At 42.9% G+C, this 18,690-nt stretch overlaps 1 protein-coding gene and 1 long non-coding RNA gene across 3 annotated transcripts in view; one reads left to right on the top strand and one right to left on the bottom strand.

Annotated features, from left to right (window-relative positions):
- Positions 1–18,690, bottom strand: part of LOC128141115 (uncharacterized) — a 210,509-nt gene that overhangs the window by 126,205 nt on the left and 65,614 nt on the right. The gene's annotated exons all lie outside the window — the stretch shown is intronic.
- Positions 17,437–18,617, top strand: LOC128141127 (uncharacterized). The gene is made up of 3 exons (XR_008234918.1): positions 17,437–17,712; positions 17,826–17,934; positions 18,276–18,617. It is a non-coding gene; the product is annotated as an uncharacterized LOC128141127 (long non-coding RNA).

The following is an 18,690-nucleotide window of genomic DNA, read 5'->3' as shown; positions in this document are numbered from 1 at the left end:
AAGTGCCTGGGACGCTCTTTGGCTTGATGTTGGGCTACAGGATTTCAGAGATCGCTTCTAGCCACATTTACAGTTTGAGGGCACTACGACAGTTAAACTGCATCGCACATCCCATGCCTCCTTTTCATTCATTTGTACCTCTGGATCTTCTAAATTTTAACCCACAGAGAGAGCTTTGATTTTTTGTCTGCCATAAAAACCCACCGGCTCTGGAGGGATTCTGCTGGCTTGTCATAAAAGGCACAGATGTTAAGAGCTTCCAGTGAGTGGCAGAGCCAGCTCCACAGGAGCACGCAGCTCCATCCCATGCCGCTGCAAATCTGGAACAACTCCGCTAACTTCAGAACACTGCACCGATGCTGCAGGGAGCAGAATTTGGGCCACTGACTGGAAACAGTAGGATAGCATGTGGGTTTTTGCTGTAAAGCTAAGCTGGAAGTGAATGGCTTTTACACCTCCGTACCTTCATGGAGTTGCACAGATTTATAGCAGCTGAGTGGCTGCGGAGCAACTCTGGGTTATCTTGGCCTAAAGGGGATCCTAATTCAGAGTTAGGGAAAGCAGACAAGCAAACAAGCTAGCAAACAAGAGCCCTCGCCATCCTTCATCACTCTCATCATGCCACCGAGCTTCATTTTCTTCTCAGTCAGAGAAATGCTAGTCAAAAATAGTTCAATAAAGAGCCCATAGCTACATAATACAAAACCCGTGTTAGTGATGGTAAATTTGGATATATAGTGTACCCATTCAGTCCTATTATTTAGGGCCCCTTTCTCATTTTGTCATCTCAGTTGTATGCATGTAGCTACCTGGACCCACAAAGTCACTCGCACACCCATTTTAGGTGCACCTTTGCACAGGCAAGGCACCCAGGAAACTAGCCCCCTTGTTCCTAGTGCTGCAGAAGCAACTAAACAAAAGCAGTTGCTCATCTTATGCAAATAGAAATTTGATGCTGGGAACAGCAGGAGATTCGGTTTGAGATCAGGAGAATAAAATAGGTCCCTCCTGCTCTGCACCTCTAAAGAAGGGAGGGATCGAGCTGGAGCTCCTGGGACAAAGGGGCTGTGGTTAAAGCGCTGGAGTTTGGGATTTGGTCCTAGGTCTTTCCTGGACTCTGTGCTTCCACTCCGCATCTGTGAAATGGGGACAACTGCACTTTCCTGAGAGTATGACAGCTTATCTTGGAAAGCGACTGAGATAAATAGATTAAAACTGTGTTGGTAGAGAGCCACAGAGAAGAGGGTCATGCGACAGCCTATTCAGACAGTTCCTAATATTAATATGTAAAGCTGTCATACTTCATAAGATCACATCCAATGTAATCAAGAGGATTTAGTTCACTAATATAGCAGCAGTCACACTAGATAAGATTGCTTATAGGGATAAGAGTGTACATTTGTCGCTCCATTTTAATTAAAAAAAACCTTAATAAAAGGTTGTAATGATAAACTGATAAGCAATTGCGTTCTCCCCTTCTCCCAGTAGGTTACTACACAGAACTCATATTGCAATTAGAAATCTCCCATAAGACACCATAGGACATATATCAATGTTGGCTCAGCAGCAAAGAGTTACTGGTCACCCCACTTTGTATGTTCAATCGCTGCTAACTAGATTTTTTTCCCCCCACCTTGATTCACAAATTATTTTGCCAGACAGGGAACAACCCAGAGCGAATTTATTTAACACATCCTGGTGTTATGACTAAGTGGGAAGAAAATCCGCTCTCCGAAGAAAACTAATTGAAAATGTAAGTAATTCCAGCAAGACAGCCCTGCTGCATGCTCTCCCTCGAAAAGTAGAGGCTTGCTCAGTGGTAGCACTGCTAAACATTCCCCCCTGTTAGCTGAGGTGTTAAAGCGTATCTCTTCCCCTTTTCGGGAGATGAATTATAAAATGGTGTGATCCAGAGCTCCAGCCTGGTTGGATGAGAGGTGCATGTCGATTTATACAACTGAGCATATACGTTCCTGTAGCAGCATGAAGAGGCATGCTGCTATTGAAATTTCAGATCATTTTGCAGCTGCAAACTGTAATAGCAGTAATAATAAACCAGAAGCTGTGCTATCCATTAAAAAGAACCCCAGACACTCTAGCACGTTTGTTTTGCCTCTGATTTTAAACATTCAGCACCAGCTGAACTTCTTGTTCACGACTCATTAAAAATGTTCTGCATCTTTTCATACACACAGGCTACTGTGTGTACCCAGAGATAAGTGCACGAAATGGGAGGAGTGACAAAACCCAAGCTCTCCCCTCTGTTAGGTGACTGCCTTAGCGTAAGCTTAGGTGGTTCTCTCCACCTTGCAGAGCCTCAGCGGCTCAGAGGGCAGGAGGGAGTTGGCGGTGCCTTGCACGCCTCTGTAAGGCAGATGCTTTTGTCCTGATAAAAATCTGGAAACTTTAGAGATGAGTTGTCTTGGGTATAACCAGGCGCAGAAGCTGGCTGATCGTGTGCACGTGTCCTGCTGAAACACAGCTGCGCATCATTACTTGGATGCGGTGCCGGTCCGGGCTGCAGCACGTGGACAGGCTCTGAGTCCAGTTGCAGGAGGGTCTGAGCTCCTGTACAGGCAGAGACGTCGACACTCAAAAGTCCTGAAACTCTGTCTGCTGTCTCAGACACAGAAATTCATTTCGGGTCACAAGCGCTGGCGTGTTAGATGCAAGCTGGAACTTTTGCTTAAAAGAGTTTCCCCATGCTATGTGTGCTGTGGGTTAAGGCGGCTGTGTGCAGAGCAAAGCCCAAGCAACCTCTGCTGCTCCTCCCCAGCAGAGAGGGAAGCTTCTGCCCCTACCATGTCATGGCTCTGCAGCTTTAATGGAAGGATTTCTCTGCCTCTCGAGGTCTCACAAGTATTTCACTTCATTACTCAGATTGTGGAGGAAGAGCAAGATCTGCACGATGGTTTGTGCAGTGAGTCTGCATGCTTTGTAAAGGACCACGGGAAAAGAAAGATTTTGCTCTAGGTTACTCAAGAAACCTTGCGCTAGAAGCAGGCATTGGAAACTGTCTCTCCCGAGTCCCTGTTGAATGCCTAAACTCCATTAATAAGGGCAGTAAGAGAGAGCCACGCTGCCACTATTGCAATTTAAAAATCCATTTGCACATTTCTGCAGTGACAAACTGGGAAGCAGCCTGGGGCGAGCGGCAGCCAAACCCCCACCACGTCGCACTGCAACGGTCCAGCGCGTGGTTCCAGCACTCGCGCCGTTCTCGATGCTGTCTTTTGCAATGCTGGGCGATTAGCTGAGTATGGTCAACCAAAAAGCTACACTGGGTTTTGTGAACCTGAGAAGAGCACTATCCCCTATAAGAGGATAGAAACATTTATTTATCAATAATATTTTCTCGCTTAGCTTTTTTTATTTTTTTGAATTGTGCCAAATTAACACAATAATGGCAATGTTGATTTTTTTTATCTCTACTTTTCAGTGAATATGAATGCTCAACTCTGGCAGGGCTTAACTTTGTGTATGAAGAGGGAAAAAAAAATCCTGGTAAATATGTTGTTACTGATTTAAAAATCTATTTGTTCAGTAATTTCTGCTGGAGCCATCATTATCTTGCCAAAGCAGCTGTTGGAATATTAACTAGACACAGCAGTAACAAGTGGAATATAATTAGCACTCCTTGTTCCAGTGAATTTTCAGTTTTAACTAGGAACAATTTGCAATGAATCTCTGTGCTGTTGTAATTAACTTAACTAATGCACCACACATACCGACGACTATACTGAGTACTGTAGGAAATCACCAAGGGTGCTGCGGGTGGGGCAAAGCTATTGCCTAATTCTGGACAGCTATTACATACCAAGGATATCCCTCCTTGTTTTGCAGTGCGTTGTCTGCAGTTAAAGACTGGCAGCATATAGTTATGAAACCATAAAAATGAAATTACAAGGGGATGCTAATGCCTCACACTTGTTTTTTGGGGTGTATTTTCACAGCGTGCGCTTTTAATATACAAATTGTTTCCCAAACATTGAGACTAAAATGGTGAGGGTAGAAACACAGGCATAAAAGTGAGCTTTCCCAAGAAAAGCTGCTCCAAAAGCCCTATCCTGCACAGCCACGTGTACCATTAACTTTTACTGCCCCAAGTAGCTCTTTGCAGCCACTGGCATAAGCCAGAGCAGCCAGAGAGGCTGCTGTTAATTAAACAAATCACTATCGCTGCTCTGGTATCCACTAACACGCCAGTCACAGCATGCTCTGGGGCTTACCTCCCCTCTTTACCAACGCATTTCTTCCAGCCCCATCTCTCTCTCACTTGTTTTTGCTCTGGAGATTGGCACGAAACCACGGTCCTACAGTATTCCCGTAATGGGTAAATTCTTCACGGGGCTTTGTCAGCCCCGGGGCCTCGCTGGACCAAACCCTTGCCTACATCAGTTGGGGTTTAACCCCCATGCACTGCATCCAAGCACATTCTCCAGACCAGGCAAGCCAGAGACTACATCTCCATCATCTTCAAAATACCTGAGCTTGTCATGCCTTCCTTGCCAAAGCAAAACTCTCAGGGAAATAGCAGCAAACACAGACAGAAGTTGTTTCTGAGCTGTCCTTGTCTTTTTACCTTTGGAAGCTTCACGGTTGTATAAGGTTGTCCCAGGTACTGAGATATTGTTAAATACTTGGGGGTCTTTGGGGAGAGACAGCGAGCTGAAGGCTTGCTATTTCCTCTCTTACCCTCGTCTCCCAGAAAGTCCAATCTTGCTGGTGGGGAAAACCTGTCCCTCGATAACTTCATCCACGGTGGAGACTTCAGCACAAGGTGTCTCCACTGAGCGGACCTACGCTACATACAAGAAGAAGAACAGAGCCGACATTAACTCCACCTGAAAACACTTTTATTTGCCCTCTCCGTGGTCAAGTTTGCAATCAACTATAATATGATAGAGTCACCATCCTCCTGCACAGGTGTATACGCGACTCCAGAAGTACAGTTAGGGCCAATTCATTACTGATGATGATCAAGATTTTCTTGCAAAATGTCATCATGCAATACTCTTTAGATTTCAGCTCCTGGAAAGGTGCTATGGGAGAATCTCAGCTTTTCAGCTTTATTAAAAAAGGGTAAGTTGCTCCCTAGACCTTACAAATGATTCCAGAAACTACCCCTATGGCTCAAAGCAAAAAAGACACTCAAAACATCTGGAATTTTTCAGGTTGGAGTCTAAGACTATTTTTTGGAGCCAGTGGCATGAGTTGCAGCTTCACTCAACATTTTGAATACAGGGTTGTAGGCAACGCTGCCATCGTAAGTTCCAAGTGCAAACCTCAGGGAACGCGGGCTCTGCAGGCAAGCTCTTGTCTCCTGCCTGCAAAAGCATCTCCCTGGGGAAGGCAGAGCCACAGCTCCCCAGAAGCATGGGCTGGCCAAGGCTGTGGACACCTTACGTACACTGCGAGTGCATGAGGGCAGCTGAGATCATGAGACTGTAGGCACTGCTGGGGTTAGACCAACGCTATATAATCAACCAAAATAACCATCACCCCATGTGCCTTATATCAGTTTTTCTCTCTTTGCCCGAAACTATGTGCTGTACAGGGCACAAATGGCTGGGCATGGTGTGGTGGTGGGACTGAATCTTTCTGCGCTGACGTCCATGAGATAGATAGAGCTCCATGTAAAATACCCATAAGGCTCACAGGTGGCTGTCTCTGCTTCCTCCTCCTTGTACTCAGTAAAAAATATTAAGAAGTTATATTTTGAACTGTTTTACAGAACAAACCCCTGAAAACTGCTGTTGTCCTCAACCGCATCAGTGGGAGAATGAGCACTTCTATACTATCAGCTCTGGCACTGCTGACCAGGGCTGAATCAGCCCCTCATCTGCTTCTGTGGGAGATGGCACGTAAATTAAAGGTGTTAAAATGTCTCCTGTACAGCCTTTTCTCAAGACAAGAGTCTTTTCCAGAAGTCAGTTTTGAATGAAAATTTTTCACAATATTTCAGTTGCTAAATTTTTCACCCCGATGTCTCATTTTCCTCTGAACCCCTTTTTGCTTGAAGAGCGAAGGGGAGGGAAAAAGCAAAGCTGAAATATTTTTTCATAAATTTTTGAAGCTTTTTTCCTAAAATTTAATGTACAAATAACTTATTTTCTGTTAATTCTAGCCCACATATTTTTCCCTGGATAAACAACTACTACTACTACTACTACTTATTATTATTATTATTATTATTATTATTATTATTATTATTATTATTCAAAAGGCACATTTATCCTACCTCTAAATGTGTTACCAGCGATCAGGACCTTCATTACTTTTAGCCTCTATAACTGATCTTGTAACAAGTCTCCTGAAATAAGGACCAGTGTGTGTGTGTAGGACTTTTGAATCAGGACAACAAATGGATCAGATTTGAAGAGTCACATTGATCTAGCAATTTTTCTTTAAATACTTAGTGTGCTAGGAAGAGGAAATAAATCTTAAAATCTTGACAGCATAAAAATAAAACAGAAATAGAAAAATAAAAGAAATAAAATAGGAAGTCTGCTATTTTTAAAGGCAATTGGAGTGCTACAAATAGTAAGCCAAGCTGATACTTAGTCACCAATATGGAGAATAAAGATTAAAAACAAGCGAGAAACGGGGTGGGGACTGTAAAGAGCCGCTTTCATTTCTATAAATACTCTCTCTTGCCTGTGTTTCTGCAACAGAACGGACTTGTGAGATGGTCCATCTTTTGGACACCTTCATCGCAGCCTTGCAGACAGGAAGGTATGTGCTGACGTGCTCTATCAAAGCCTCCTGCATCGCATGAAAGACGAGCCAGGCAAGCGGTAGCTCAATAGACGTCACAGCCTCTTAAAATCAGGTGTAAGCTTCCAAAACCCAAAGAAAAATCCCGCAACCTAAAACTACGCCAAGCTAAAAGCCCTTTGTCGGCGCAGGAGGCAACATCACAGAAGAAGGCAAAGGGAAAATTTATTAAGTCATGCTGCTGCAAAACGCAATTCTTGACATCTAACTCCTGAAACGCAAGTGAGGTGGGCTCCTCTCACGCTCTTTAAAAAGCATCACTTCATGCTTTCTTGTCTTTTTCCATTAAGATCCCACACGCGTGGCTATTCATCCCCTCAGCACACAGGAGCCAGATTGTTTGCTGAAGTGATAGATGAAAAATTCATTCTGTTTTGAGGATGTTTAAACATTCAAAGCAGGAGTGTAACTGGCTGCTGGGTAGCCAGCTTAGCAGTTGCTCTCCAGCTCAGAGTCTCTAAGGTTCAGGCTGCAAATTCCAAACCCTACTCGTGGTCAAACAAAATCATCAGAAATTTGACTCAGATTATTGTTGTTTTCTTGCTTTGTATTGAAGAAGGATTTTTTGGTTTATAGATCCATCCGCACTATACCATTTTACAATTTGTTCTCCTGAACTTGACCAGGGCTGTTGTGCCTAAAGTAATGAAAATCTTGGAGTCCAAAGGGAAACATCTCTCTGTGTTTGCGTGTGTGCGTACACATACATATATTATTTTGAAAAATGAATTGACAGACACCCCTATGAGATCATGTTTGCAGGCTGAATTTCCTACCCTATTTTTTCTACAAGACTAAATCAAGATATTTATGCTACAGAGGCAAAAGATTTGAATATCTAACCCTTCCCCACCCAGTACGTGCTTGCACACACACAAAGCCAAGGCAGAAAATCACAGTGCTTTCTCAGCAGATACATATTGCACCCCTGCAAAAATGGTGTGATCTGTTTTCCCTGGAACTGGAATTCATGATGTCAGGGATGCTGATGGCAGTGTCAAGAAATCAGCTGAGCCTCTGATAATGGCATTTGCACATTTGACTTTTTTATTCTTCCTGCTTTATGATTTAAAATCCGCAGTTTAATCTGCACCCACCATCTCACATGCGGACTGTAAAACACCCACACATCCTGACACAGAAACAGCAAATGCTCTTCTCTATTGTCAGCCATTGCTGTCCGAGGCCAAAAGAAAGAGGTCACCCATAATAATAAGGTCAACCATCACCATGGTATCTGAGCACCATTTGATTTAAAGAATGCTCTAAGAGTCTATGGAAAATGTAGAGGCAGCAAAGGAAAAGCACTCAGAGTAACTTCAGAAATAATTGCAATGCAATTAAGACGTGCCACCAAAATGAATATTTCAGATCAGAGTTCATCTGCGGAGAGGTTGCTAGTATTATAAAAGTTAGAGACATTTAGGCTTGATTAGGCTCTCGCATGCAACTCAGCAGCCAAACGCACAAAAATCAATGGATTTGTATCAGTAAAAATCCTCTCTGACAGGAAAACCTGCTTAAAAGGACGTAACCGTAGCCATCAGCAGCTCTGAAGCCTCTGACACTAATGGGTGGCCAGCAGTGCTCAGGATCAAGCTCTGAAGCTGAAATATTGCTGGACCAAGGGAAGGGAAGTAGAAGAGGGAAGATGGAGCTGCTACGCTTTTGGAATGGGCTTTTCACAACTGTCTCCACATCTGTAACAGGCAACACCTTCAGCTTAGTTCCTTCAAGTTTTACCATTTAAATGCACGTGGGAAACGGCACTAAGACCGGTGCGATTCCTTTTGTTACCGATGTCTCGTTTAAAAGGATCTTTGTCTTCAGGCTAACAGAGCAAGTGCAGAAGGGCTGTGATCCCAGGGTGCACCCACCGCAGGGACCTGTACCAGAGGAAAAGGCAAAGATCTTTCCAGCAGGCAATTCACAGGTTAAGCTGCCTAACCCCTTCGGGGAGCAGTTGGCATGTGCCTTGAAAAATGATGGTATTTCTGCTAAAAAAGAAAGGAAAAGGGAAGGCCCTTGATCCATCCCCCTATGGCTGCTGCCTGTCTAAAGCCTGTTTCAAGCCTGAGCATCCTCTCCCCATCCAGTGTGGAGCAGGGATGGGCTCCGCTTTCAGCAAACGAGCAGCCCCAGTGAAACCAGCTGGGCTTAAGGACAGGTTTAAAACGAAAATTAAGCATGTTTTGCTTAAATGTTTAATGATTAAATGTTTGGGTGAAGGGGATCAATTCTGGCAGCGCTGGAAGCCTGGTGGGTCCGATCCCGAAAAGAACTGAAGGATTATGAGCGCAAGTTAAAAAAGCCAAAAATCTCTTTGGAGAAGCACAGGGGGAGCAGCTTTCGGAGGCTGCTTTTCCCAGAACCGCGCCGCAACTCTCAGCAGCAGGATTGTTGTGAGCAAAGACGTGGCTGTTTATCTACTAGAGGCAAGGATTTATTTTCCAGAGGGCAAGTGCACCTCTAGGGAAGACTATTTTGGTCATTAATGCAGGTTTAGCAGGCACCATTATATGTCGAGCTGTGCTGGTATGAAGCTGTAAATACGTTTAAAATTCTCGTGATTGAAAATCAGGGACGATGCTCCCCCAGCCAGGCAGTGGTCCAAGCTGAAGGCAAATATGAGCACGGGGCAGTTTTGTTGCCTTTTTATGATCCCCACCGTACAGTAGCCTTTGATGTTTATTATGAAATATTATGATTTAAGTGACTATGGTAGTTCATGAAAAATGACCCCTGTAAACGCTGCCTGGGAAACTAGATTCAGTAAATTAGCACATTCCTTAACATGATCCTCCTAGCTGTATATTGTATGTTAACTTAAATGTGCCTAAATGGACAGTTCAGTAGCCTATACATAAAATCTTTAAATGATTATCCTATTAAGGACTATTACTGGAGTGGTTTAGTCTTGTGCTGTATCATTTATGCAAATGAGAGAAAAACTGAAGTTACTGTTACTTTTAGACAAAGTGCAAATAAGCTTTTCATTGCATATTAATGAATTGCTAATACCACGGCTCTTCTGCACCCATCTTTATGCAGATTATAGTAATGCTGTTTGCACAGTTGTATAATTTGAACTTTTTCATTTTGAAGCACCTAGACTAAGATTTAAAAACAAAACCAAACTCCATACCCTGCAATTTAAAGCAAACCAAACACTCTTCCTACAGTTACATAGAATTGAAGCTGCAGACTTGGTGAACACGTTCGGCTGACTGTATTTTGCGCTAAATATATCAAAATAATTTTTTATGGGTTCAGTGTAAAACTTAGCAGATCCAAATTGCAGTTCAAGAAAGCATTTAAGAACAGACTGAAACCCATCCATATTTGAGATGATTCTTAATTTTAAGCACGTTTAAATCCCACTGATTGCAGTGATATGCTGACATATGTTTCAGTGCCTCTCTGAAGGAAATATTTTCTTGATTCAGGACTTTAGAGAATACATCTCATGTTTGGACTCAATCCTGCAACCCATTACTCTTAACTCACACAAGCAATCCCTGTGATATGAGACCCCTTACGTCTGTGCAAATTCCTCAGGTATCAGAGTCAAAACTGCAAACACAAGTGTAAACACTCACAGGCTCTAATGGGCAGAATATCAGGTCCACAGGGAGAAATAGAGATGATAAACGTGATCAATAATGACTGTAACTTGTTAAGTTATAGCTTTATTGCAAACAAGGAACTGCTTCCAGCTGTACGAAAGGTGGGAAAAATACATATACACTGTTCCACAGAAGTAATAATGCACTTTTATGTAGCTTCAGCAAATTTCATTCCAGAAGAGAATCAACGGAAGTGCTTGATGGATCTTAATTTTTTTAGATTTGCTTGTTCTATTTTACTGCTACCTGATCTAATAGCTACATAGTCACTAATAAAAGTTATCCTCATAAAACCATCTAGTTCATATTTACAACACTGCATTTGAATAAATATTAGAAAAACAGAGTCATGCAGGAAGGAAGTATCTCTTTTGGAAACACCTTTTAGCGCAAAACGAAGGGAGGAAGGACTGGCCCCAAACTACCTCTCTTCCCACCAGCTGGTCCCCTGAGAAAAAGGTAGATTTGCAGACGGATGGTTTCTCTGTAAGAGTCGCTGCTGAATCCAGATTTAGTGACAGCAGCAACGCAGCCGACAGCACCGGGCAGGGGTTTTGGGCTTGGTTTCTGGCCCTGCCACCAACCTGACATGCAGGTTGGTGGCACACTGGTTGCTTTTCCTTCCTCTGTTGAAGGAGACAGCAATATTTGATAGTAATCCTTTGTGAAATTTTGGTGTTTCTATAGCAGGGAAGCACTGCATTCAGACAGGAGTACTATATAAGTTTGAGGGTTTTTTTAAAGGCAATTTACATTCGTGGTTACAAGGACGAAAAAGTCTGAATTTTCAAGAGCTCCCATCTTCCAGGGACTCACATGGAAACAAGCATTCCTTTCCTTTGCAACCACCAAACTAAATACAGCTTATTGGGTTTGAAAGAGTAGATTCTGGCTACAAAACAATCTGAGGAGCTTAATAGCAAAACTATGTGGTTTTCTGTTACCGCCATTCACGTTTACAACATCCTGAGGCTGACAAAATATCAAAAGCGAGCACAATTCAGCCAGGCGAGGGAGGTGAGATGCCTGGTGCTCCATCACCAGCTTCTGTGTCCGCCCGCTTCACCTCAAATCCTCAGACGTTTGTATTTACCCTAGATCATCACAACCGCTTCACAGCCATTACCAGCGATTCAGTAAATAATACGTATGCTGTCTAAATGCATAACATATAAATGCTCAAATACATAATTAATGCGGGTTTACCCTTGAGAGCTGTTGTTGGTCTCCTAGGTAAGTAATACGTCTTTTATTGTTTAGACTTAAAGATCTCTTGAGCCTCTTTTAAGGACGTGCTTTGAGCAGCTAAGAGAAGAAAAAAAAAACGTGCACGAGAAATCTATAGGTGACTCCATTGCCAAGAAACCAAAACCACCATCCTGCTCTGCTTTGCCCTGGCAGGTCTTCGTAGAAGACGACTGCACAACAAAACTGTCTGCTTCTCCTCTTGCAGAAGACAAGAATTTGAGCGAAGGATGAAGGTGCAGGTCTGACCTCACCTTGAAGAGGACCCCGTCTGGCTTCTGCCCTCCCACGAGCTAGCTGGGAGCTTGCAGAAGGGCTTACAAACAGCCCTGCAAGCAGGGAGAGGACTCTTGGGGTCCAGAGACCAGTGAGCATGAAAGGAACCTGAATTTGAACCAACAGCTTAAAGGCAAAAGGGCATTTTTATTTCTTCACTAATTCTTAGGAGCATCCAAGACCCTCACCGTCCTGATTTGGAAGAATTACAGCATAGAATTCCTCTGTGGCATCTGGGCAAACCATTCCTAAGCAGCTCTGTGAAGCTGTGGTGACCTTCTCCAGATGGGCTGGGCAACCACGTTCGACAGAACACGAAGTGAATTCAAGCAATGGTACGCTCACTAATGGTTCCTTAACACGATCCTAAAAGCTCCGCACAGGTGCTCCTGGTATTCCATAAAAACCATTACTGGCATCCTATTAGTCTTCATGTGTTCAACATTTTCAGTTCTTATATGCATAAAAAGTTAACATTCCTTATTTCTGACAGCCCAAGAGGTGGGGCAGAGCCCGCGCCGGCACAGAGGCAATATCCCACCTCGGCTGCGGACATTTATGCTTCACGGTGTGGGCTGGTGAAATTCTCCTTCGCATGGTGCTGCTATTTATCAGTGCTAAAGCCACTTTAGGACGCTCTTTCAGCCTAAAGGAATAGATTATATCTAAGCCTGCCTTAACACACCTTAGCTAGATCCGTGCAGGCACAAGTGTGTGTGCACGTACACCGACTCTGGGCTTTCAGTGTGGCCCGGGGGATTTAGACACTCAACTCGTATTCGTTTCAATCTCTGTTGAAGTCTGCAACCATAATTTGGGAACAGGGTTTGTAAACACGGGCATGCAGGGTAGATTCCAGCTCTCGCCATAGGCTTGTACAATAATTACCAGTGGTATTAATGAATTTATGAGAGAACATAAATGGAGAATATACCTCAATGTATTTAATTTAGAAATATAATATGAACTGCAATACTGCATACAAACACCTGACACAAATGGAATTCAGGCCTTTCCTACACTGTAACAATTTTGAGGAGGTCAATAACTGTTTTCAGATACATATAGCACTTGTTTTTGCGTTTCCTTTTATAAATGATCAAATTAAATTTGCACCGTTACTTCATTTGGGCTCCCCTCCTTTTATGTTTAAAACACAACATTATTATAGAGTTACTTTATGGCTAAAGTAACTAAGAACAATACAAGCACCATAATGAAGAAGATGTGCAGCATTTTACACTGCATAATAAACGTGTGTCCATATCAATGTAAAACATACAAATGGCAATAATTTAACGCTGAATATTTTTCTGCCTTTAATTAAAATAAACTAATAAAGATTTCAGAGATGCATTTTCTTTAATAGAATGCAGAGTTATAATTGGTGACCTATTTTAAGCAATTTAATTTCCCATGACCTGTTTTGCAAATTAACATAGTAATAGAAGAATGTTTATTGTGTTTCAGAATATAAGTTTCTCCTTCAAAGATGTCATATGCCTTTGTGATTTGATTTAAAGGTATGTTCTTTTATTAAAATGTTCATATAAAGAGCCTGTAAATTATGTAAATGTTTCTTTTTATGGCATTTAATGAGCCTAGAATTTTAAATCAAAGCACAATCAAAGAAAATAAACAAGGACATCTTGAAGATTCAGAAGATCACTTTAAAAAAAGCGTATCAGCTAGGTAGTACTGAAATCATTTGAATCCCCCTTTTCTTAAAGCGTTCAAGAGAATACTTTCCCCAACTATTTTATTACATTCGTGTGTTTGTATATACACATAAACACACCCATACACAAAATTATGTATTTTGCACACACAAGCTCAATCTGCAGCTGTTTAGAGATGGCTCTTTTTGGAATCTCATTAAACTCTTGTGGCATTATGTGCCAAGGGCTGATTAGGTCTTATTTAAAAAAAAAAAAAAAAAAAAAGATATTCCCTTGTGTGATTTTGAGGCACCTGAATTATTCACAAATTGCACAGGGGGCCCATTTCCCAGGCCTGCTGCTTCTGCACCGGCGCGCTGAATGCAGCTAAGAGCAAGTTCAATCCGCTATTACAACAGAGCCCAAATCCAACAGTTGGGCCTGAGTTTTAAATATTAAATCCTCACCTTTAAAGAGTGATGCATGGATGACTTGTGAATGGTAGTCTCATGGATTTGGTGAAAAAAATACCATCAAATCCTTTTTTTTTTTTTATTTTTTTATTTTGTCGTTAATTGATTTTAGCGAGCGTTTTAATTTTCTCCTGATCCTTATTTGGTTTGAGGGCAAACTGCCTGATAAAATGGTAGACTGAAATCCTTCAGACTGCCACAGCAGATGATAGGGGAGCTCACGTGGGGTGAAGGTGCTGCAGGGACCTGGGAAATCCTCTGCGTCCCTCCTGTGTCAGACAGCTGAGAGCTCCATCCAGGTAAGGGGCCCAACATAAGCATCATGCAAAGATGTGTCCCTGCACATGTTACACTGGAAGTAATCCTGCTTTTCATTATGGGATTATGGAGTAGTACTTTACAAGGCTTCAGAAGACCTCCAGTTTGGGGCAGGGCGGGGGATGACACAAGATTAAGGCCAAAGTATTTTATAAAAACAGCAGAAAACTTTTATTGCCTTCTCAAATGCAACGTAGGTGGGAGTGGATTCCTAAGCCGAAGGGAGTAGTGGAATTGTTTCAAGGGGTTACGCAAGGTTAATGAAATATGTCACCTCTGTATAAAAAAACAGTTCTAATGTTTGTTATTTTAATTATTTTATCATGTTGAAAAGTTGTAGACCAACCTCCTTTTCTGGGAAAATGAGCCACTCCCCATTTCTTCCTATAGTTCAATAGGCTTGCTCATTATAAACGTATACGAAGGCATCTATATATGTTTGCGTACGTTTTACTGCCCCTATATATATTCCCATAGCTGTGGACACACTACACCACAGGTCTGTATATGCATGCAAAATGTATGATAGCTCAGTCACAGTCACGGCTCGTATAAAGTCTCATTCACTCTCCACAGGACTCCATCACCTGAAAAGGTGGGAGAGAGGAAAAAACCCTCCACCGAGAAGATTCTTTAATACACCACAGACGCACATGGCCTGCCGAAAATCTCTCCCATGCTGCGCTCTCTAGACCATCTCCAAATCACTTGTGAAATGTTCGGGACAGCAAAGGCGCATGTTTAACAAGAGGAAACTCTCGTCATGGCGTTCATGCCTCCGTAAATATGCAGAGGAGCTGAGTGAGTTTAACAGGGGGTCAACTGCTTGACTAGATCTCTCGGTGATGAGCAGGACATCAACACCTAGACAGATGACAGCCTCCTCCTCCAGCTCGTCTCAGTTTCGTTAGGGCTCAGACAGCCGCGTGGCATTATTTTAGCAGTGCATCCCCACAGCAGAGGAGATGCTCTCTAACAGCTTGTTATAGCCCCATCTGTTAAGAATTTACAGCTAATGTATCTTATAACATGGGGTTTTATAGGTAAGAAAGAAGCATTTGGCCTGGTTAGGAGATCTCTGCGCGGCTCTGTTCGTGATCTCGCTGCCTAACACGTTTGATTTAGTATTTTGGGGAACTGGTATTAAAAATATCAATGATTCATCCATCATTGATAAACACACTGAGATGTTCAATAAACACGCTTCAGCAGCAATAACTATATGTACATATGTATAGGTAGATGAATAAGTCTCCTACATGTGTTTCAAGCACGATTCCCCCAGAACAGTCCAAGCTGTAAGGTATTTTACGCTCAAACCCAAGTTTTGTACTCTGACAATTTAAAACATGCAATCTACAAAAGTGCAGGGACTGAAGGTTGATGGAATTGGGGTGCCCAGCTGGACCCCTCGGCCAGCTGCTGCTGTGCCAGCTCCTGGAAGCATTGGGAAGAAAAGGTCAAATTCCCCACTGTAAGAAATTTACAGCCCATTTCTGTTACATTATTTGCTCTTTATAGCTTTATTAAAGCACCAAAACAGCTGAAGGCTCTGCCAGTAAGACTCAGAGCGAATGAATGAAGTGGCTTTAGGTGGTGAAAGCAAGACCAAATCAGGTATTTTTTCTCTGAAGACTAAAGCTAACCAAGTTCTGATTTACATCTGCCCATTGAGCTGAAGTTCTCCATCCACCCGGATCCCTAAAGCATCCGCCGTCTCAGGGCTAGACGCAGCCCTAAGCCTCCGACTGGCAAACAGCCCACCCAACGAGCACACTCGGGAAGGAGCTGTGATGGTTTGTCCCATGTCCCTCGCTGATGAGATGCAGCGTGTCATCCCCGCTCCAGCTGCCCCAGCAACTCTTGTCAGAGAGCAGGAGAAATTGGGGGAAAAAGCACTAAAACAGACAATAAAGAGAACATTTCAGAAACCTATCCATTAGGGATCTTCTAAAAGCATTGATTTGGGCGCTTCGAGAGAGAAAAAGGAAGAGAATAATGTTTCAAGAGAAAAATAACAGCCCCCAAACCACAGACTTCAAGCTGCCTAAATTTCCTATTGCCTTGAAGAATGGCAGTCCGGGCTCGCTGCGGTTTAACGCCTGTACTGCTGGATCCAACCCCAGCGTGTGCTTCACAGGGACACTGCTTTGATATAAAACCACCACCCGCCTTCCTGCCATCACATTTTCGGGGGTCAAAAGGCCCAACGCTGCTCTCGCATCGCTTCCAACCCCAGGGCAATTCGACTGACTTCAGTCAAGCACCCACTGGTAGAAACAGCCCTGCGTGGAAGCAAAAACCAGGCCATCCATTTCCTTTGTATTTCATTTTTAAAGGCTCTGAACTGAAAGCGGGAGGAGGGGAGCATCTCAAGATCTCCGTGTGTCTTCTTTATTCAAGGGGTAACAGGAAAAAACATTTTGCTGCTCCGAGGGCGCACAGTCAGTGATCTTAACGGCGCATTATATAATGCTGCTGAATAAATGACAGACAGCCGGGGTTTACAAGGCGAACCGAGCACATCAAAGTACCCCGGTGACGACACGAACCACGCGAATGCAGCTTAAGTGTGCTTGCTGTCACTCCAGCATCTCGAAAGGCATCCTCGTGCCAGCATCCCTCTCTTTAATCTGTGCAACGAGTTCATTTTGCCCTCCGACTCTCCCCCACCAAAAGGCTGATGCTCTTCTGGTCTGTCTTCTTCCCTTTAGGTACCTACTCATCCAATACCCTACGCCACCATCAACCTCTCAGAGTGCCTGTTCCTCCTTCAGTCTAGCCCTGTTCCCACTCCTCTGCTCCTCCTTCAGTCCGGCAGGAAAAATACTGCTGAAATAAATCATATTGGGTCTTATTTAGGATGAAAAAAATTACTTCTCTGGTCGCCAGCCTGGAATATCCACATAGCTCTGCCTTGACCTTACGTGCCTTTGGTTAAAGGGATGTTCCATTATTAATCCAGCTTAGAGCTGGATTAACTTTTAAAGATACAAAAATGCCCAGAAGCCAAGTAAGGTGATATATTTTTGGCTGGTTAGAACTGGCAGGATGCCGGGCAGGGTTAGCAAGCATCTAGAGCTTAGGAGAGATGCTTTTAGATATAAATCCTGATGAAAAAACACCCAACCAAACAACCCTAAAATAAATTATGTAAGCAAGTAACAGCCAGCAGGTCACGCAAGACAGTTAACGTCCTCCAGATATATTTGTACTCTATGAAAAATTCCCACTACAGATCGAATCTGCCCAGCCTGGAAAGCAGAATCACGTTCCGACCTGGCGACTTTGATTTTGAAAGGGGAGGGATGAGGGAAAAACAGAGAGGGGAGAAAAAAGGTAATTCAAAGAGGAAAACAAAAACATGCTGAATAGAAAAACATTTAAGGGCTGATCCAAAGCCTACTAAAATTGATGTCAATGGGAGGTTTTTGTTTTCATCCTTTCAATAGACATTGGATTGTGTCCCTAGAGAACAGTTTCCAAATGTGGCCGCTCTAATGAAGCATCTAGAATCTGCATTTGGAGGCTGAAAAATCACAGTGATTGCAGCCCCCCCAGGTAGGGACTCTGCCTCATTTGCTGTTTTACTGAACCTAGCACGGGGTGGGCACTCCTGGAAACGAGACCTGACTAGCGGGAACACAATCGGGAAGTGAGCAGAATGATGGTTGTGATTAGTGAAACGTGGATTTTCACATGCATCTGCACAAAGAGAGCTGAAAAACCATCCTAAGACACCCCCTCATATTTGAAATAAGGTATTCAGATTTGTAAACACATTTAGAATATTAACTTATGCATCAACAGAAAGATAGCTTTTTACATATCCTTTAAAACAAACTCTTAAATACTTTTAATGTATGCCTCTCGTGAAACTCAGTGCGCATCTATACCCACAGATTGCTGCTGGCTGCAAAATACATATCCATTGTGTTTGCTTTCATCGCTGCCTGAAGAAGGGATTTATGAGCAGGATACCTGTTTTTGACGAGCATACTAGTGAGGAGCTGAGCTGAAAGGGAGAGAGAAGATGTAACAACACTTCTCTTCAGACGTCCAATAAAACAGAAACTGTTGAACTGCTGCTGTTTTGTTCATTGCAATAAAGTTCCTTGTTCAGCATTAAAAGGAAGTGATTCTTACTAGTTTACCTCTATTACCATATATCAAAACTGTATAAGCAGAAATAGTCCGATAATGAGAAAAATTACCTTTGAACAAGTAGCACATAAAAAGAAATAGTTAAGATCTGCCGTGAATTATTCAAGCAGCTCCAAATATGAATTGCCACAAATAGCAAGACATGATCTTGCC

Source organism: Harpia harpyja, chromosome 1 (genome assembly GCF_026419915.1).
Source record: "Harpia harpyja isolate bHarHar1 chromosome 1, bHarHar1 primary haplotype, whole genome shotgun sequence".
Classification (NCBI taxonomy): domain Eukaryota; kingdom Metazoa; phylum Chordata; class Aves; order Accipitriformes; family Accipitridae; genus Harpia; species Harpia harpyja.
This window is presented reverse-complemented; position numbering and strand designations above follow the sequence as displayed.